Source organism: Bombina bombina, chromosome 8, assembly GCF_027579735.1.
Source record: "Bombina bombina isolate aBomBom1 chromosome 8, aBomBom1.pri, whole genome shotgun sequence".
Classification (NCBI taxonomy): Eukaryota; Metazoa; Chordata; class Amphibia; order Anura; family Bombinatoridae; genus Bombina; species Bombina bombina.
In genome coordinates this window covers 150,448,178-150,471,319 of record NC_069506.1, presented here as the reverse complement: position 1 = coordinate 150,471,319, position 23,142 = coordinate 150,448,178, and the positions used below count along the sequence as shown (strand labels likewise).

Below are 23,142 nucleotides of genomic sequence, written 5' to 3'. Positions count from 1 at the left end.
AGATGTTTGAAATAACATCCAAAAATGTAGGAACCAATAATAACATTTTAGGAACCAAACTTTTTTCACTCCCAAAATGTGTTAAGTCCTATATTATGGTATTTAATGATCACTATGAAATTTAATGTCAAAATTCATTATTTGCATAGCTGTTGAGTTGGGGGCTGGGGGTACAATAACAAAAATAAGACATGAGTATGCAAACTGAGACACAAGGATTAGAAGGACCTGATCCTATTGAGCTGCAGTCCAAACGGTAAACAAACAGTCAGTGTTATTTGATTGGCTAAACTACAGCAAATATAGATGCACTTAAAAAAAATATGCTAAGTTAATATTTAATTAGCTGTCTGCTGCATACTATAATAATCATGTATGGTATCCAAACATGTTTTCAAGCAAATTGTCCATTTTTTCCCCAGACTACTGAAATAATCTTAATTTATTTTACTCTACTTCAGTTCTAAAGTCCTTTGTTGAGCTATTATATGAAGCATACTGAATGTGTGACCACATTGATAAAACTGATCTTACCATAGTTCTATTGGATTAATTTAAAAAATCATTGATAATGTTTACAAATATACCATAAAAAAAGTCACCATATATTTCAGTGTAACTCTATAAAGAAAAATAAATGTCAATATTTTTATCATTATATTTTCATGGAACATTTTATGACAATAGTTTGAAAACCTATTTCTGTGTGTGTTAAGCATATTCATTTTCACTGTAGAGACAGTTTACAAACGTGTTCTCAACCACTGGTTTTGCTCCATTTAAATTTTGGATTTTAGAACAATGGTCGTCAAGAGGCCTTGTTCAGGGATTCCATTTGCCCCTTGCTTTTTCTTATTCACTTGTCCTATTTACACAGCTAATTTCCTTTTACTTAAAACATGTCCCTTATACGCTACCATTTTTCTTCAACAAATCAACTCTCTAGAACTTTAAAATCAATGGTAACCTTCTTCCTGCCAGCAGTGTAAAATAGAAGTTAAACATACTGCATATTGCAGTTAAAAAAAAATATATATTTATATATATATATATACAGTATATATATAACAAATATACAGATTGAGTCCAGCACTAAACCCACATATACTTTACTTAGTGTGTGCCCGTCACAGTGAAGCATCCGCAAAACCTCCAAATAGTACAGTCCATACATCAAATGTGACAGCAACACAGCATTCTTTAAAGGTGAAAAAATATATTTTATTCAGATAAAGAACCATAAAAGTGACGTTCGGACCTACATAGTCCTTAATCATGCTTTTTATGGTTCTGTATTTGAATAAAATAATTTTTCACCTTTAAAAACTGCTGTGGTCGTGCTGTCACATTTGATGTATGGACTATATATATATATATATATATATATATATATACACTGTATATATATATATATATATATATATATATATATATACTGTATATATATATATATATATATATATATATATAAATAAATATAAATTCTATTTATTCAGAATACATATTCTACTTCCAGAGAAGGAATTGTTTAGTTGTGACCATGATGAAAATAGTATAAACATAAGTCATTTAATAAACCTGCTTCTCTTATTGTAAACAAACACCAAAGTATAGCAGAGTCGATTATAACATAACCTGTGCTTGTCATAAACAGTTTGCAGAGTGCATTGAGATCACAAAGAAATCAATTTCTGCTAATTTCTATGGTTTTTTAGAATAACCCAAAATGCTTTTCAGATGGATAATGCAGCAGAAAAAAAATTCTACTTGTGGTTTGTGGCTTTCTGCAGACAATTTTAGATAGAGTTGAGTAATTTACCTTAGGATGGAATTTCAACGATTTCTAGGCATTCCTAGACTTTTAATGCCCCAATTTCAGTCTAAACTAGACCAAAAAATAGTAATTTTGTTTGATTAGGTACCTATAATGGAGAAATAAATCTCAGTTTAGACATTAGTAAATGGAAAAAATAAATCTGACTCGTTTAGATACATCAAATACAGATGCTTTATTTATCTCCAGAAACTTTATGCCTTACGGTTAAACATCAGTTTGTGGTAATTTCAAGGAATTTATTTGCTTGACAAGAACAGAAAATCATCATATTCTCCATGTGATGAAGCTGTCTGTGTTTATTTTAAATAACTTCATGCATGTAAAAAGTTATCAGTTGGAAGAAGCCAGCAACTCATTTTATTTCCCTTAAATTTCATGCTTTAATATAAAATATATTTTTCATGCACAGCTGTTTTAACTTGACAGAATAAACACACACACACACATATATATATATATATATATATATATATAAACACACACACACACACATATATATATATATATATATATACACACATACATGCACATATATATATATATATATATATATATATATATATATATATATATATAAACACACACACACACACATATATATATATATATATATATATATATATATATATATATATATATATATATATATATAATGTAAAAAATAAAAAATAAACCTTCTTTGCACATTTTCAAAGCAAATGTTTAGCTTTTCACTGTGCTGAAAGTTGTAGATTTATTTATGACAATTTATATGATCCAGAGTAGTTTACAAACAATTCAAATAATTTTTTAAAAAAAAAGTTATTTAATCAATTTGTGACCTGGTTGCTGTCATACATAATATCACTTGAAATATATTTGTAGCTAAACATGCAGTTAAAAAAAATGCGTAGTAAATAAAAATCAGAATCCTCTCAAATATTGTGTTTAGAATCAGATTTTATAAATTTGGCTTTTTTCTTCTTTTTTTTTTTTTGCTTGTTTATTTAACAAGGTTATTATATTATTGTTAATTGTCAAGTTATTTGAACGGATCAAATTGAATATTAAATAACTTTTTATATAATGTGAAGTAACAAAAAAAATCCACTGATTGTAGTTTAAGATTTAAGATTGTGATTTATAACCTTATAAACAAGCAGACTTGTTTGTATCCCTACAAGCTCTTGTCCCTGATATACTATCCAGATCTTTCCAGCTCTGCAACAAATACAAAAGAAAGCTTTGCTTAGCCAAGTGTATCTATCTCCCCTCTCGCTTTGACACAAACAAAATTTAAATGCTGAAATATTTCACCTCTATCCCATAATTTCAAGGTAATAGAGCTTGAAAACACTTCAAACATGTTAATAAAATCCTTTTTGTAAACAATTTATTTAAAAAGAACATTGGAACTGTGTGTGATATCTCTTATGGCCCCAGTAAAGTATGTTTGGGTAACAAGATAACACAGACATGGTAAGCAGTGATGGTAACATGTGTCTTTCACCATAACAGACATCTCTCCAGCACCTACAGGCTTGCAATGTTTATTCTTTGTGATTTATAACAACCATCTTCTCTGTCTTTTAACATCTTTCCTGATGGTGAATTTAACCTAGTTTTTCATCAGTATTTATATTTGATTAAATCATTATAATAGCAGGGAAATTATTATACTGCATAATTTAACTAAAATCTTTTTATTTATTTGTTTTCAGTCAGGAAAGTAATAGTTGGTGTTAGTTTATATTTTTATTTTTTAATACTATACAAATTTGGCAGTAACAAAATAAGCACAATGTAATTCTTTGCACTGCACTGCTTATTTTTGTATATTTAAATAACACACTATATGTATAGTGTGTGTGTATATATAAAAATATATATATATATATTAAATGTATTTATTTATTATTTTTCTTCTACAAATCATGCACCATCAAGTATTATTTACTAACAAGAAATCAATTTAAAGATACTGGTATCATAATAATGAGTAATTCCTGGAAAAGCCACACATTTGCAATAAATATATATTATCAGCATGTTCACGTTGAAGCAACAAAACATGTAAAAATCAATCAAATGTATACATTTTTCTAAATATACAAAGCATTCTAGACTCTTAAGTGTAACACTTAAGTATTAAACCCATAGAATGTTCTAAAAAGCAGCACTGTGCCTAATCTAATAAAGTAGTTTTGTTTTCAAAAGCATAGCAACAATTATTACATTTTAGGATTGTTCCCATCCAGTTGCCCACCAGACCATTCCTATTATTTATTTGCATTTTATGATAAGGTTAGTTTCACAAGTTTATTTCTTTAAGATTAGGACTTCTACAATATTCATGTGATGAAACAATAAAATATATACCCTATGACTTTAACAAATACCACCATAATTATGTGAAAAAAATAAAATATTTAACATTTAATATAATAGTTTAAGCTAATATCTTGCTTTTATTCAATGATTAAATAGAGAAATTTGAAAGCTGTAAAACTACACCCAAAGATTATTATTTTTTATTTTTTTTTTAGCTTTTTGCTCTTTAGAAATTAAAGGTTAACTTTAAAGAGCTCTTTAAACGTTTAAGTTCACATAGAGCCATTTACAACCTGGCTTACCTGTTATTCACACACTTAAAATGTTTGCACATTTCTATTGTACCAGCCACATATAACTGTTTACAAAACAATTAGCTACATAATGAGGATACAATCAAGTCATGTGTAATTTTGGGAATTAATCTGATTAACTAGCCATTAATAGTAAATCATAATAATTAATTATAAGATAAAAGTATAACATACTGTATATGACTATTCCAAGCATACTTTTCTTGTTTCTAAACTTTGCAAATGAGCTCACACATATGTTTCTATCCCTACATGGAATCCATAAGGTTATGATTATGGATTTATTTAAGATGCTGTGAAGTATTAACGCGTGTGTCACAAAACATAATGAAAAAGCTAGAGGAGGTCTATAGAATAAAATAGCATATTCCAACATCTGCTTCTGAGTAAAAATCTAATGTAAGCTAGAGAAATGTAGAATTATTTTACTTTTGTGTATCTGGGACATCAATTAATACTTATATACAATTATACACCAGTTAAGATCAGTTAAATAAATAATTAGTGGTAAGTTAATTAATGGGGCAATAATAACTATTTACAAAGTACATAATGCAACTTATATTTTTTTAATTAACCCTTTCTCATCCACCAGAATAGAAAATAATTGGGCTTTTTCTGTGGACAGTACACTATATATTATTTATTATTCTTGATCGTCCTTACATAAAGTAAAATGGTGTTATTGATAAAATATATTTAAAAATGCAAAGAACTACTCTTTATAAATTTGCATAGTTATATTCTTTGGCTTACATATCTTTCTTTTTTCTATGTATCTATATAGTTGGAAAGTTGGAAAAGATTTTAACTCAATTGCAATAAGGTACTATGAGATTTGGATAAAGCCATATGGACTAAATATAAGAAGTCGACAATTCCAATGATTTGGCAAACATAAAGAGGTGAACCTTTGAACAGTGACAGTCTTTTTATCTGGACCATTTTTCTTTCCTTTCTTAGCCTCTGGAATTCACTTGGTGGAATAAATTGTCTGCTTTTGCTGGAATTTTTTGATCCCTCTGGATAGCACAGGCTTTTATTCTGTTTCATCTCTCTGTCTCGTCATATTTGATCCTTTTGAATAAAAACCCTTTTGACTTTCTAAGAAGAGGGAGTTATATTTCAGGATACCCACTTTCATTTACTGATTCTCCATTTCTCTATATAGTTAAAGATAGACAGAAAGATGATAGACAGACATATAGATAGATAGATAGATAGATAGATAGATAGATGATAGAAAGATAGATGGATGATAGATAGATAGATAGATAGATAGATAAATAGATAGATAGATAGTTTGATAGGTATGTAAGTATTTGTATTCTTTCATGTTTATATGCATGTTTATATGTTTAATTATGATACTGAATTAATTTGCTTTTTCACCTTTTGTATTTTAGGAACGTACATGTGCAATGTTGTTTTTTCCCATTGGTACTTCTTGTGGAACTTTTATAACAACCATGATTTTTTATGTCTGTGACATTCCAACATCACTATTATAACAATTAAATATACTCTGAAGAAATATAGACAATAAATAGTACACACTATAATTTCACTAAGACTTAATCAAGTTTAAGAGTCTAATCTCAAATAAATATTAATCACAAAAAATTGTAGATCTTTTAATCCACAGTCCATGTCAGTAGGTAGACAAATGTTTGCCTTGACTCTTGTTTCTGCCATCCAATTTTTCTATGGAATAATTGTTTTGTGAGTTGGAATATAATATCCAAGTTCCAAAAAACAATTTTAGCAAAATGTAAAGCTTGGAATATTGATTCTTATAGATTAAAAATTGAATTAATTCTAGGTCTATGAAAATCAGCATTTTAATGTTAATTTTGCCATTTCAACATTTTTTTTCCTAAATTGAATGTAACATTAAATGTAATTAAATTAGTATTTGCTCGAAGCAGCAAATGTCAGAATATGTGTCCACTTTGTTTGTTTTTTCAAATCAATGAACAGAACCATTTTTAACTGTTAACTGAGGACTATAAAGCCCCAGAGTTTCCATATTCCTTTGCTGAGAATCAATACCAAGAACTTCAGCTACAAATCAGACTTATTCTCTTAATGGGTCAGTTTATCCTAAATTTCTCTACCCTTTAATTTGTTCCCAATGATCCATTTACCTGCTGGAATGTATTAAATCGTTTACAAATATATCCATTACTTTAATATCAGTATTTGAAATAGCTGATTTTGCCTGTGGTATCCCTACCTATACTGAACTTTTTTATACTTACATATAGGCTATAGAAAATCAGCATAAACATAGCCAGCAGAAGAAATTACACTCCCAGTAGGAGGTAGAAGAGACAAGCAATAAAATGTAAATTTTCAATTGTTCTCTGTAATTAAGCTTTGGTATACAAGGTCAAGCCTTTTTAAGGGGCTGTGGTTTCAAATAAAAAAAAACAGATATTTAATATACAAAAAATACTAAAGAAGCATTTTATACTCTGCAGCCGATATAACAAGTCTTTGGAAACATATGAAGAGAAAAACAATTTTACAGTATACTGTCCCTTTAAGCTCTGTAGATAGTTAATTAGAATTGTTTAAAATATGTTTAGCACTGTTGAAATGCACAAGTCAGAAGTTTTACATATCAAAAATATATTCAATATAGGCCTACATTTATCAAAATAAGTCATTTTACCTCAAGTAAGAAAGATCACTTGATGTTACATTTTCCGATAGGTATGATTGATCATAATTCTAAAATAAATCACAATGTGAAAGATTACTCTCATAGTATAACATGACATTTAGTACATTTAGTGTCTGATAAAACTAGGTCAGACTGATTGTTTGACTAAGTGAGTAATGTTTTCTATCTAAATCATTAATATTATGTAATTATGTTTTTAATTTGAAGCAAGCATAGAAATTAAGTCAATAAATTACCAGGATCTATGTCTTTACTTATTCCATCTGTTACATATTTCCTATCTGGATTTACTAATTTGAACTATCACTAAAAATATCTTCTATTGACATGTTATACTTAGACAGTATTAGCAGCAAGACCACTTCATGGCCTATAGGAACATATAGTGAAAAAAGATGTGCAAAGGTTAAAATTTACACTTACGGGAATTATGACAGAACATTATTTTAAAAAAAGGCTGCATCAAGTCAGTTTGCAATTGACTTATTCTCAGAAAGTGAATTTAAAATTGAAACTGACTTTCACTGACTAATAAATTAATCAAGTTTAATGGCTATCTTATCGGCTTTTTTAACTTGCTTTTAATTAATTTTGCGCTGACTTCAAACGGTTCAAAATCAGTTAAATTAACTTCTTTAACCTTTGTATTTTATTTTTAAAACTAAACTGTAACATTTGTATGTTGGATTCTGTAGAATTTTTAAATGTCAGTATAAAATGTATTTATACTATGAATATAAGTTACAAATTTGCATTTTAATTACTTTGCCACCCGCGGCTTCTTAAGTCCTTAAGGTAAAGAATATGTCACTTGAAATTTGTGACTTTAGTTTTAAACCCGGCTGTATTTGACAAATCAGTCTCAACTTAATTGCAAGCCTGGTTTTTTTTTTGTGGGTAGCAAACTCGCAATGCTTCTAAAAAGCAAGTCAGCTGTAGTTGTGAATGGATATTAATATTATTATTATTATTATCGGTTATTTGTAGAGCGCCAACAGATTCCGCAGCCCTAATTAAGACATTCTAGTCAGTTGTAAAGAATGACTTTATAACCATCATGCATTTAAAGCCTAACCAACATATATTTTTTTGCAAAAGTGGGTTATTTCAGCCGTTTCAGTTTATCTTCAGTCACAGTCAGTGCATAGTTGCACTAATGTGAATATACCCCATTCTTATAGACTGAACACAGAAGAAAGGTTTAAAGGGACAGTCTACATCAGAATTTTTATTGTTTAAAAAGATAGGAAATCTCTTTATTATCCATTCCCCAGTTTTGCATAACCAACACAGATATATTGATACACTTTTTACCTCTGTTATTACCTTGTATCTAAGCCTCGGTAGACTGTCCCCATATTTCAGTTCTTTTGATAGACTTGCATTTTAGCCAATCAGTGCTGACTCCTAGGTAACTCCATGGGCATGAGCACAATGTTATCTATATGGCACACGTGAACTAACACCCTCTTGTGAAATGTCAAAATGCATTCAGATAAGAGGCTGACTTCAATGGATAAGATATTAGCATATGAGCCTACCTAGGTTTAGCTTTCAACTAAGAATGAATGCCATGAGAACAAACAAAATTGATGAAAGTTGTTTAAAATTACATGCCCTATCTTAATCATGAAAGTTTATTTTTGACTAGACTGTCCATTTAATCTAGGTGAAATAATAGGTGTATTAAAATGGGGGCAAAGTAGAGTAGTAGATGAAGAAGCGGTGAACTACACAGAATGCAAAGGAGAGCAATTACCAACTTTGAACCTTGGGTTGATCAACTCAAGTCTAGTTCAACACTGAAAGCTTTGGTTCCAAAATGTTTTCTGGAAGATTTACCTCATAGAGTTTTGACACAAACTACCTGAACCCTAAACAACAAAGCAATTTACGTTCTAGTCTTTAACAACATCAAATTATTATTCATTTTGCTCTATATCATAATGAAAAAAGTGCAATGAAAGATCAGATGTAAATTAGCATGTATCTTAATAGGTCACCATAAAATTAAGACGGTACTAACAAATTGTTACATCAGCTGCCTCAGCAACTTAAGAAACTTTTTTAGGTTACCTGAAACATTACAATATTCTAGTTCTCCATATTCATTTAAGTGTCCCTCTATCTAACATGAGACATTGTTATATTTAAAAGAAACATTTAAAATAATACATAACATTATATCCAAAACTACAACAGAGCTTGCTCCTTCTTACAAATTAAAGACAACCTCATTAAAGTATAATGAGCTACCGATTTTACCATTGACATAATGGAATATTAAGTCATATTTTAAAGACTATACATTAATTGTTCATATGCATTAATATAATAAATACAACATATTTGCACTGTGAAGTTTTGGTCTTTTTAAAATCATAGCATAAGTGATGTCCAATTTATCATATACAACGCTTGTGATACATTAATTGCAGTTTATAGACATATTTTAACTTCAAATAATTACCTTGTTAGTATTTTGTATAAGCATTCCCTTTTTCATTATGTTTTGTTGTTGTTTGATTTTTGTTATTTTTCCCCCATTAATTACAAGAACAACTAATTAAGTTTGGCAAAGTTTCTCTGGCTTGTATGACTGCAAGTGTGCGGAAGCACAGCTAAGTCTCCAAACTTAGGGCCTAGTGATAAGAAAAACACTTGCTGGCATGTAGAGAAATTATTTCAAATCTTTGGAGGCTTTTCTGAGCATTATATTACAATATATGTGTCATTCACTTACAGAATTCTGCATAGCTAGATAAACTATTTTTTAGCTACAATTAGCCTTTCTAAAATTCTCTTAGGTTACTTGCAGTACTGGCGAGATCTTCTCGCCAAAGAGCTTTAGATTGTCAGGCCCCTAATGTGAATTTTATGCTATAAAATCTAAAAGCAAGACCACTCAAAATGAAATTATTTTATACAAACAACTAGTGCATATTATAACCGTAAAAATACAACTTTATAGGACCTACACTGATATCACTGAGTTTCATTAGCTATGGAGATTCATTGTGCAGGTTAAAGGGACACTGAACCCAATTTTTTTCTTTTGTGATTTAGATAGAACATGCAATTTTAAGCAACTTTCTAATTTACTCCTATTATCAAATGTTCTTCAATCTCTTGGTATCTTTATTTGAAATGCAAGAATGTAAGCTTAGATGCCGGCCCATTTTTGTTGAACAACCTGGGTTGTTCTTGCTGATTGGTAGATAAATTCACCCACCAATAAACAAGTGGTGTCCAGGGTCTTGAACCAAAAAATAGATTAGATGCCTTCTTTTCAAATAAAGATAGCAAGAGAACAAAGAAAATTTGTTAATAGGAGTAAATTAGAAAGTTGCTTAAAATTGCATGCTCTACCTGAATCACGAAAGAAAAAAATGTGGGTTCAGTGTCGCTTTAAGTTAAAATTTGCTATGTAGTATTAGCTCTCCTCTTTTGTGTTATGTTAACAAATTTATACCAGAGCTGATTCATTTGGATGCAGGATCAGTTTGATTTTAAAATAGTACATTTCTGAAACATATTATTAATATTAGTATTATCTTCATCATTATTGTTTATATGTAAAGTGCTGCCAAATTTCATAGTGCTTTTCTCATGAATAAGGGTACAAAATTACACTAATTTCTGGAAAACTAATTTTAAAAAAAAATCTCTTTAAAGGGACATTAAACCACAAAAACATATTTCCAGATTCAGATAGAGAATACAATTTTAAATGACATTCCAATTTACTTCTATTATCTAATTAGCTTTATTCTTTAGATATTCGTTGTTGAAGACATAGCAATGCACATGGGTGAGCCAATCACACAAAGCATCTATCAATCAGCAGCTAATAAGCCTATCTAGATATGCTTTTCAGGAAAGGATATCTAGAGATAAAAATATATAATAGAAGTAAATTATAAATTTGTTTAAAATTGCATACACTTTCTAAATGAGGAAAGAAACAAATTGTGTTTCATGTCCCTTTAAATACCCATAAGGTACACTTAATATTTTCTGAGCAAAACAATTATTTCCTCTTTCTTTTTTATAAATAAGTTATGAGGAAAATGTACTTGGCAACATTCATCACAATAAGTAAGCTTGTTCTGCACATGTTGCAGATGACACTGAATTTGTTATTAAAGTGATTGATTAAAAATAACCTATGTTGACAGTTTTTTCCTGTTTCCACTTTACAAGGATTGTCTTATACAGAAACAAGGAACCAGTGCTTGCCATACAGGAGGTAATATCATGTCCTGATTTATGTAGTTCCAGTTTCCATGATCTAGCAGAAACTAGAGCCTAGACTTCATAACCTACCACTGTAATTACTATATTTTACTAATCTTAGTCTTTGATTTTAACTGAGAAGAAAAACTGTAACCAGAGGTAAAAAATTCTTTTACAGTGAACTTTCATTTGCATGGAGAAAAAAAATTATGACTGATTTTTATTTAATTTTTAAATAAATGATGTATCCATCTAAATTTTATATGGTTAAATTTAAATAAGTGAACACACAGAATTATATTTATTAACAATAAAAATAGTCAAAGTATTTTTTTTTTGCATGGCTCCATCAGTACAGATATTTTCTGTTATACTAAATTACATTTTTGACCAATGATGATTATGTATTTAGTGACAATGTGCCCAATACAAAGCTGACAAAAGTAAACTTCAATAAGACTGCCTATCCCACAATGATAGTTTTAATAATTGTTTGCAAATTAAATATATATAAATAGCATATTAAAATATAACTTTTGTTCTTAAATTGAATTAAAATAAAACTTCAACCATTCAACACAAGCCAAGTGCTTACAATTAAATTAAGAACCCATCAACTGAAATTAAGTTACAGCGCAATAGGGATACACCTAGTGTGAGCTAGCAAGGATGTTATAAAATATAATCAATACTAAGGAATTCTTGTTAGCTCATACATATCTATCTTCAACTTTTGTATACTATATAATTATTAACTATATATTGGTTGGATTCCTCAAGTGATTACCACTATTAGGGAATACTTATCATCTTATCATTTATAAATCATATTATTAATGTATCCGTATAGTATTTTATATTCCCCAGTTAATTTCCTATCAGATACCTTATTGTATAATCATTTTGAAACTTTGAGTGAGCAATTCAAATACAAAAGGAACATAGTTACAAAAATGTCCCATGAAGTGCCCAATACATATTATTATACATAACAGTTATCCATTGATAAATTAGCAAAGACTTATGTTATGTTAGGCATATTGAACATTGCCTAAAAACATATATGAAATAATAATTGATATTAATTCATTTATATTATTTATTAAATAAAATAAGTTTCTGATTAGTGTTTTCGATTTATAATTGTCACACATAAAATGTTTGCCTATCTAGTGAAAACTTGACAGCTAGCAATGTGATACTAAATCTAACTTGTCTTACTTAGATAGACTACTTATAAACACTCACTCCTCAGGCTATATACAGTATATGGCAGTTTGTGTTTTATCATCATTTTGTATATATTTTAAACGTTTACAGGACACATGTTTATTGTAAGTTAATAGTTATGTCTCCTACCAACTGTAACATACTTAGTCATGCACAATGTAATGCAATGTTTATCTTTAAAAAAAATTATCCGGATATTTTTTTTGCAAAACAATTTTATGAACGTATTAAGGGCAGTAAACTAATAACGTAACAAGTTGTAAACGCTTTTAATTATTGTATAAGATAATAAGACATTAACACAGGGTAGCTACTAGTTCAAATTAAATAAATCTGGATTAAAATAAACAGCAGTGCATTTTATATGCAATTTTGCAATATGCTTCTATTTGTAAAAATGCTGCTTTTAAAATGATTACAGATTTTATGATAACGTTTTGGAGAGCAAAACCTTCTTCTGAGAATACACTGGAAGGTCATGAACATACTGCATTCGCTCCTGCTACAAGTACCTGTGACATATGAGTAACGGACAGCGTGCAGAAATAAATTGTGTAGAAACTTGTGATACCTTTTCAATGAAGCTTTTTTTGCAAACAAAACATATTACTAAAACTTTCATATGCAAACTATGCAGGATTACTAAACCATTTTGCAATGTGCATCTATTTTAAGATGTCTGCTTATTAGCATTTTTTTGTCTAGTTCACTGATGTCCAACTGACTAACACATGGGGCCAAAGATCTATTTTTTAGTTAAGGGCTGCATATACATTTATGGCTATGAAAAACCTAAATAATAATGACATATTAAGTTATACCAGTGCGCCATCCCTGGTTTACCTCAAAATCTGCAACATTTACACACCATTATCAAAAGAATATGTAAACATTAAAGGGAAATAGTAATACAAAAAAATGTAAGAGCACTTTATTTGAACACTAGTTTCCATTCTATATATTTAACCCCACAAAAGATAAAAAACATATAGGCTAATGTCTCATTCGGGGGAAACAACGCATTGCAGCAGGTCAACAAGTGATGATTGGTGGCTACATGCATATACTTCCCCTCATTGTCTCACCATTCAAGACCTGCTTAGCGGCTGCAATTTGTTGCAGCTCTTAGCAGGAAATTAGCTATGTGTTTAACCCCTAAAGGGAGTTATGCACAAAGTTTGTAAGGAACTCTCCTGTTAAAATAAAAATGTTTATAAATTAGAACATTTTATTCTTTTGTTGCAATATTTCTCTTCATTTCCATAAAGTTTATGGCAGAAAAATGAATGATTTAGAGTTGTAAAGAAATAGTTTATTCTGTTATAGCTTTCCTTAATTTTCAGTATGAGTAATCAATCAAAACATATATCAGTATTCATATCACCACTCCTTAGAAAAGAGACTAAACAATCTTAAGGAAAATAAATCAATAAAATACTCAACTTTTAATAAACATCCCAAAGTCTAATTACACAAAAAGTAAAGGGAGCAAACCATTATAGTGTTAATAAGAAAAAATAACCTTAACTGATTGTCACTTATTATAATAAATGTTAACTGTGTCTGCAAGTAATGTTAAAACTGCTAATTAGTGGCTTTAGTTCATCTTATATGAAAGTTCCTGCAGACTTTTTCTTTATCTATTATGATTAGTAATAGAAATAGTATGTTTATTTATTATGCACCAACAATTCTGCAGGACTTTGCAGGGGGTTACAATAAACAAAAATAATCTCTGTATAGTAGCTACCTCATTTACTGAACCATTGCATGAGCTATGTAAATGAACAATTCATAAGCACTTATACTTGGGAAATTAGCACTGAGAATTGGCAGCGTTTTTGGGAAAGTAATTTGAAAACATAAGAATAACAATGAGAACAATTTCAATGTGTCTGCATAGTATCAGCTCTCAATGTATTGTATTAGGATTGCTTGATGAATGATCATAAGCTCAGCAGAGCAGGGACCCCCCGACCTATTATGTTATTATGAATAAATTAGCGTTAATCTGTTTGCTAGGCTTGTTATTGTCTTTCACTTACATTTTTCTGCATTATGGAAAATAATTTAATGATACCCTTAAACAAATGTGACAGTAAATTTTACATTCTTTCATATAATATTGATTATTTCAAAAGAAAATAAATACATGTATATCTATGTCTATTTATCTATCTATCCATCTATCATCAATCTATCTTTCTATCTATCTACCATCTATCTATCTATTAATCTCTCTTTCTCACTGGTGTGAGTCTTTTTGTAAAAAAATGCTATGAATGTTAAAAAAGAATTTGTATTAATACTATTTAAATAAATAATAATAAAAAAAAAACCTCTATAGTGATCTCCCATTCTAATATTAAATACCACCATTTTCAAAATAAAACTATTATTGTGTTTCTCCATCAATGTTCAGAAAGTTTAAAACAAAGGCACAATACGATAAGAGTTCTCTATTCTTCTCAGTGCCAGCCCCTGGCAATGCCAACATAAAGTAATTTATGTTGAACTTTATTAGACCAATACACTTGTATAAATGTCAGTCTGCTGCCATCAAAAAATAGTTAATGGCAGAGGAAAGGGTCTCATTATGTTGCCAAGTTTTAAAGATAAATGAGAATCTCTTGATTTTACATTGTCTCTTCCTGAACTGTACATTCTCCAGGAGAAAACTAATGTGAGGACGCACAGCAGATAGTTGTAGACGCAAAAAAGAAGAATCATTTCTGAGGTCTCTTTAGTGTTACCAAGTTACACAACATTGTCCTGAGTAAACTGCTGTGAAATCAGCGTCCTATTAAGTGCACTACAAAAATACAGTAAGTAGAAAATCAAAGCCCTGCTCTAGAAATTCTAGTTTGAGTAGTAATTTATGCTGGTGTACTTACTGACATTATTATCTGAGTAACCTAATAAACCCTGTAGCTCTCATTCTGCATAATATTTCTTTACATGGCGCAAACTGCATCACAACAGCAAAAATGTTCAGAACCACATACATCAGAGAAATGGCTCATGTTAAAGGCCACAGATTTTAGGATGTTTGATGTTAATTAAACACTGATTCAAATAAAATCTATTGCTTTCATTTTCTTCAGAAGGCGCCAACATAAACTAGGGACATATATACAATGTTAAAGATATGAGCTATTGCTATCTCCATATTAATTTGAAATATATATATATATATATATATATATATATATATATATATATATATATATATATATATATATATATATATATATATATATATGCTCCAGTATGATATATGTGATCTAAGATCATTATAATAAAATAAATGCTTCTAAAAATGTTTTCTTTTATTTCTCTCATTTGTGAGCCTTAAAATATTTGAATGCTTCAGAGCAACATATTGAAAATCATTGTTATGTAGTTTTACTATATTTCTATTCATGCTTCAGAAACTACCTGTGAAGAATATACTTTAATTAGCAACAATCTGTTGTCTGACTTTCCAACAATTGTTTTCCCCCAAATGTTCCCTTTATAACATTACTGTTTAATGAAGTGGCAAAATAAACTGTTCAATTTCTAGTCTAGTGACTGTTTAAGTACGGTGGTAGCTTTGAAGCTTAGTTTTTGCTCTGGAATTGTAGTTAATATGTAAACTATTGAATATGAGATTTGTAAAACCTTTAGACTTAAGGAAAGGATTTACCAAAGTTTTATTGCAGAGCAAAAATGAGTTCAGGCTTGGCAGGAAAATATTCAAGTTAAAAAAAAGAAAAGAGGCTGCATTTCTGTTTATAATTTTGTCTAAATATACATTCACATTGTATGCTGAGTTTGTTACATATATACTGAGTTACACCTCTAACATACTACAGAATGTGTCTGTTCTAACTTTCTTGTTGTGCTAATTAATCAAATTAATTACTTGTAATTGTCCTTGCCTACATTTAAAGAAATTGTAAAATAAAACAGAGTTAAGACTGTTTATTTTATTTAACAATTTCTTTAAATGTAGGCTGCATTGAAAAATGAAGCACTTCCAGTAATATAAATATACAATATACATATTTATACAACACCATTTTTACTTTTAAAAAGTTTATAGCATTATTTTATGTTGTTTGTTAGTTTAAATCTAATTTTAATATAGTTTAAAGATAATATTGATATACAGAAATTACATTTATTTTATGCAGTCGATCTGAAAAAAAATAAGTCTTTCAAGTTAAATGGATCAGAAAAAAAAGTTACAAGATATTGATGGTTCCTAAAAGACATAGTTACTGTACAATGTGGTATAACTGGGTTGGAAAGAGTTTGCAGAGATGAAATGTTCTAGCAGAACTACATTTACCTCACAAATAGCTACTAACAACTTTTACACCCACCTCAATACTGGTGAAACAGGAAGCACAATACTTATGAAGTGCATTTCATAATATTGAAGCAAGGAAGGGGTTAACCTAAGAATGAAGGGGGAAAACATTGAACAAATAAACACAGCAAAATAGTTTTTGCCTAAAAATAAACATCACAGAAGTGTGTCTGTCACTTACCATTTTGTTGACATCTGTTTTCTTTGAAGTGTGCAGTACAGTGGTTTTAATTTTCTGTCATTTGGTTTAAATCACCCATAGCTCGGCTGCAACTTAGAAAGTATTTTTTTCCTTACTCCATTTCTGGGAGTGTGTCACACACAGCATGAAGATAGAAAGGGCACTTAATGTGAGCAGAACTTAAGTGTTTATTCTTCTTTACAGAGAAAAGCTTGGAGAGCTGCTCAACCTTTTGAGAAGAGTTGATTTTATTTCATACTGGGGTTGGTTGGTAGCACCATTCAAATCCACAAAGTAATTACATCATAAGTGAGGAGGGGTGGGGTGAGAGCTGTGTGTGCTTGTTTGAAGAAAGGAGAAAAAGACAGATGGAGAGAGCTTGGATAGGTGATGGTTTTGTAAATATAGTGTGTGGAAGATGAGCTCATGTCAGCCTACAAAATTCCCAGTTGACTGAACCATATGTTTGTTCGTCCAGACAATTTAAAGCTAATTTGCATATTTTATAGGGAAAAAAGGTGACATTGCTGTATGACATCACACAAACGTGTATCAAAACTAAAACTATACTAGGTTTATATCAGAAATGTTGTTTTAATAAAGGCAGAGCAATGAATTAGAAATACAAAAGCCTTTATACTTATATTGGAAAACTAAAAAATATTAAAAAGCCCAGTGAGTTTAAATGAATTAGTATATAGAGTAACCAGAGCATTTAATTTGATATATATAAATGTTGCAGCATTAATGCATACAGTCTAGCATTTCCATGTTGCTGTTAATCCTATCCAAACTTTTTGTTAAAATATATTACATAGAGACATTAAAAAACATGATTTGAGAATCCCAAAGTATTAGGATTATCTTTGCTTGTGTTGCAACAAGTGAATTTTATTAATTGTTTTATATATATATATATATATATATATATATATATATATATATATATATATATATATATATATATATATATATATATATACAGTATATATATATATACACACACACATACACAAACAAACCTACACTAAGAATAGTCCTGAAAAAGTAAAAAAGTAAAAGAATATACAGAAGACAAATAAGAACTTAGGACGGTTATAGAAAAATCAAGCTAAAGTTTCATTAGGCAGAAATAAATATAAAGTTAAATAACTAAATAAAACTGACATGAACCAACTTTAAGGGCCCAATTTCCCTGGTGGAATTATTTAAAGACACTTTTTACCCTGAAAACAATATGTGTCTTGCTAAGGGGCGTATACTGCGTTTTCGTATGGGAAGGAGATGCATACATTACAAATGTGCACAGTAAAAATTGTAATTGAAAAATCATACAAAAGAAAAAATGTAACCATTCACACAAAGATACACAGGGAAAAAATGTATTGCTATCGTGCATTAAAAATCATAATGAAATGTTCACAAAAAATCATATTTTATCAAAAACGTAAAACTTGTAGGTAAATTACACAGGAATAAATCGTATTTACTATGCATGGCGTAAATTGTAATTTAAGTACACTGGATGTGAACATGGGTGCTCCATGGGTGTATATGAAATTTACTCTCAAATCCAGCCCGGCCCGACCCGACCGCACCATTAGACACAGTGCAGCTCGCTCCTGCTCTGTCTGACAGCGGGAGCGAGCTGCACTGTGTCTAATGGCGCGGTCGGGTCGGGCTGTGACTATACAGCTGGCCCGATGCGCTCAGTAAAAACAACAGACCCGCTTAGCAGAGTACAGAGAGCGGGTCTGTAAAACAGCGGTATTTTTACAAAATAAAAAGGGAATATTATGATTTAAAAAGTTTGGCTAATGTAATGTTATATAATTCTGCACTATGTGCAGAATTATATAACATTATTTTTAAGGTTTACTGTCCCTTTAAGTGTAATATTAAATTTTTCAAACAAGCTGGTTTCCCCCTTTGTACTTCGCTCTCCATTGAGAACTTTTACCTAGCAAAGCGCTCTCATTATTTGTATGGGAGAGATCTCATGACTTGCCGCAACAGCCTCTTTTTGTAGAATTCCATGAGGGCTGCCCCTGTGAAAAAATTGCGGGGAAAACCATGTGTAGTCCCTAAGTGACTATCAGCATACTAGCATTAGGTTTATTCTGATTGTCTTAAAACCATTTATATGTTTCACTTCACTTACATTAAACTGTAGACTTTATTTAAAATAAAATAAACTGAGTTTGTAAATGACATAGTGCCAGATTATAAATGGAGCGCAAAATATCGCTTTCGCTAAAGCGATATTTGCACTCCACTTTGTAATACCAGCAAACCCAAGTGTAGTACAGCTGAGGTGCAATGCGAATGCAACCTCACATTTGCATTGCACGGAAGCATTTGCACTAATGAGAGAACACTTCCATAGGCTCAAATGGGAGCCTTGTTCTCATGCCGCGAGATACGGCATGAGAACTAGTGCAGCGAAGGGGGTACGTCATGCAGCGATGGGCAGCAAATGTAAATACACATATTAAGACATAAATATTTATGTATATATTCATATACATATATATTTACGGGGAACACACAGTTCCCATAGACAACAATGTAAAGGCACTTTTTAGTGCCATTTTTCTTCTAACAATCCACAGCCGCTGACTTTCTCCCCCCAAAACTGTTAAGTGTAGGTTTTTGTTTTTTTTAAATGCTACATTGTTGCCAAAAAAGGAATTATATATTGTTTTGTAATTACAGTATTTAATGTAATATTATTAAATGTTGTTATTATTATTATTATTAATTTGAATTTAATTATTTATTTTTATGTATTTTTTTAAGGTGCTGATTAAGTTCCAATATTTAGTAAAAAAAAAAAAAATAGGAAAATGAAAATTACAGATATGATTAGTGTATGTTTGTACCAATGGGGCAGCTCCTGGTGACCGTGATTTAAGTATTTTATAGGTAAGGAGATTGGAGTACAATATTTTACAATCACTGATGAATTTCAAGAGGAGTAATAAAAGATTTGGACAGTTTACAAAGTCTAGGGTGACTATGGTTTAAGTGAATGTAAACACAAATAACAAAAATATAAATGTCTGAAACTATGAAGAACAAATACTGTTTCAATAACATAAATTAACCTTTGATCACTAACACAGCGTTTGTGTTTCAAATGTTTTTTTGTGGGGTTATTCAGTAATCAATTATGATTCCCTTTTTCTTATTCCAGTCAAAGCTAAAAAACAGTCAAGTAAAATACATTATTGCTGTTAGATCACTACTTGGCAGGGTTTTTATTATAAAATAAGGGGATCAAAGTTTGAACTTAATACATTTTTTGTTTTCTTTGTGGGGGGTTTCTGTGTCTGCCTCTATGTTCTGTTTAAAAAAAAAAATAATTTTGATAAAAAGTGTTAGAGTTAGATACATACTGTAGATACAGCAGAAATGTATCTCATCTAAGACCTAGAAAATGCTCCCAGTTTAGCACTGTTGATGAGGTTAAGCTGGGACACCCACTGAAAAGGGCTGAGAAAGCAAGTAGAGCAGACCTTCCCCTGCATATGAGACCTATTACACAAACAGGAGCAAGCAGGAATCTGTAGACTTCAGTCTACATCTGATACTTTGGGGCTTGGTTAGGGGTCTGAAAGTTATTTAAAAAATAAGCAAAACTATACTTGTTACAAAAATACTCCCAGGTGGGCTATATACATGGATTATCTACAAAACATTTATGCAAAGAAAAATCTAGTGTACAATGTCCCTTTAAGGGTTTCAAACATTCCCTAGTGTTGTGCACTGCTTTAGAGTTACATGCATGTTTAGCAAATGTTCTCTTGTAGGTAAGAGAGATGATGTATGGGGAGTTAGTACCAAAAACATATGTCTATTGAGTATCTTAAAGGGACATTAAACACTACATAAATGCTAGATAGAATGATGCATTCAAAGAAAAGATGAGTCTGAGAATAACATGTAGATGTTGTTTTTAAAGTTTCATTAGCTATTTAAATATTGACAAAATAAGTGTAAAGTTTTAGTGTCTATAAAGCAATGGGAGATGCCATGTTGTAACTTAGGTTACCTTCTCTGCTGTGGTCAACCAGGTACAGTTATAAATAGGTCACTAGAGTGTGCAGCCAATGGCTGTGTGGAATATAACAGTGTTCTACACTTCCATTTCTCACAGGAACTGAAAAGTTTACAATTTCAGAATGGAATTAGAGGAAAAGTGGACAAAATAAATAATGAAGGTATATGCAGTGTTTATATATATATATATATATATATATATATATATATATATATATATATACTGTATATACCATTTATCATTTTATATTACCATCTCAACGTGTTTAATGTACCTTTAAGCAAATTTGGTCATTTATTCTACACACACACACGCGCGCACACACATATTCACTCACCTCACACATGTATATATGCAAATAAAACGAAAAACAGACAGACACTCAAAGAATTCTTGAAATTTCAAAAAATTTACTTTAGGGCAAAACAGAGCAACGTTTCGGGCTTACACCCCCTCCTCAGGCTCAATACAAAATGAACACATGTTCAATCCCTTAAATAGCCAAAGACCACGCCCCCCTCTCTCTCTCTGACATCATAGAAAACCATATCATAGCAGGTGTGTCAAACTTACAATCTGTTTAACAATACATCAACATCACAGCAACCTGCATCTCTAGGAGACTAACCAAGAGGCAATCACCTTTCAAATATTCTTTAAACAAAGAATATATCAGATAATACTATAGACCCTAAATTTCATATTATTTTATTAATTTTTATTTTTATTCTTTTATAAAGTTTTTTTTACTTTTTTATAATTTTTGTAAAGCTTATCAAATATTTAATGTTTATTATTCTTATTTTATCCCTATGGTTTCAACAGATTTAAATACCAAAATAGATTTCTTCATATTATTACAAATAGCCATTAACAATTATATGCAGATACATATATATGCAGATACATGTATATACGCATACACACATACATATACACATCACATACTCAGATATACATATAGCACACACACACTACGCACACACCACACACATACACATACCTGAAACATACACACACATCACACACACATACATCACATAAACAGACATACATATAACACACACACATGTATACACGCATACACAGATACATATATACATCACAACATACATACATATACAGTAACACACACACATACACACACCTCACACATGTATATATTCATACACACATACATATACACATAACATACATAGACATACATTTAGCACACACACACACTAAGCACACACACACACACACATACACACACCTCACACATGTATATACGCATATACATATCACATACTCAGACATACATTTAGCACACACACTAAGCACACACACACACACATACACACACCTCACACATGTATATACGCATATACATATCACATACTCAGACATACATTTAGCACACACACACTAAGCACACACAAACATACACACACCTCACACATGTATATACGCATATACATATCACATACTCAGACATACATTTAGCACACACACTAAACACACACACACCTCACACATGTATATACGCATATACATATCACATACTCAGACATACATTTAGCACACACACTAAACACACACACACCTCACACATGTATATACGCATATACATATCACTTACTCAGACATACATTTATCACACACACACTATGAACACACCACACACATACATCAAATACACTCATAAATACACACAATACATACACACAAACACACATATATGTATAAGCAGCATTTTATACATAAGCAACATTTAACACACACACACACACATGTATACACGCATACACAGATACATATATACATCACAACATACATACATATACAGTAACACACACACATACACACACCTCACACATGTATATATTCATACACACATACATATACACATAACATACATAGACATACATTTACCACACACACAC

At 30.3% G+C, this 23,142-nt stretch overlaps 1 protein-coding gene across 4 annotated transcripts in view; it reads right to left on the bottom strand.

Moving 5' to 3' along the window:
* The window catches only part of NTN5 (netrin 5), a 144,035-nt gene extending 126,529 nt beyond the window's left edge, over nucleotides 1-17,506 (bottom strand). The window contains exons 1-3 of one of the 4 annotated variants that reach the window (XM_053690646.1): nucleotides 17,155-17,506; nucleotides 16,987-17,061; nucleotides 1,820-1,922 (exon numbers count right to left, since the gene is read on the bottom strand). The gene's annotated coding sequence lies outside the window, so the exon portion shown is untranslated. The remainder of the gene's footprint in view (nucleotides 1-1,819; nucleotides 1,923-16,986; nucleotides 17,062-17,154) is intronic. The other 3 variants (XM_053690645.1, XM_053690644.1, XM_053690642.1) reach the window with 3 other exon arrangements.
* Between the last annotated feature and the right edge of the window lie 5,636 nt (nucleotides 17,507-23,142).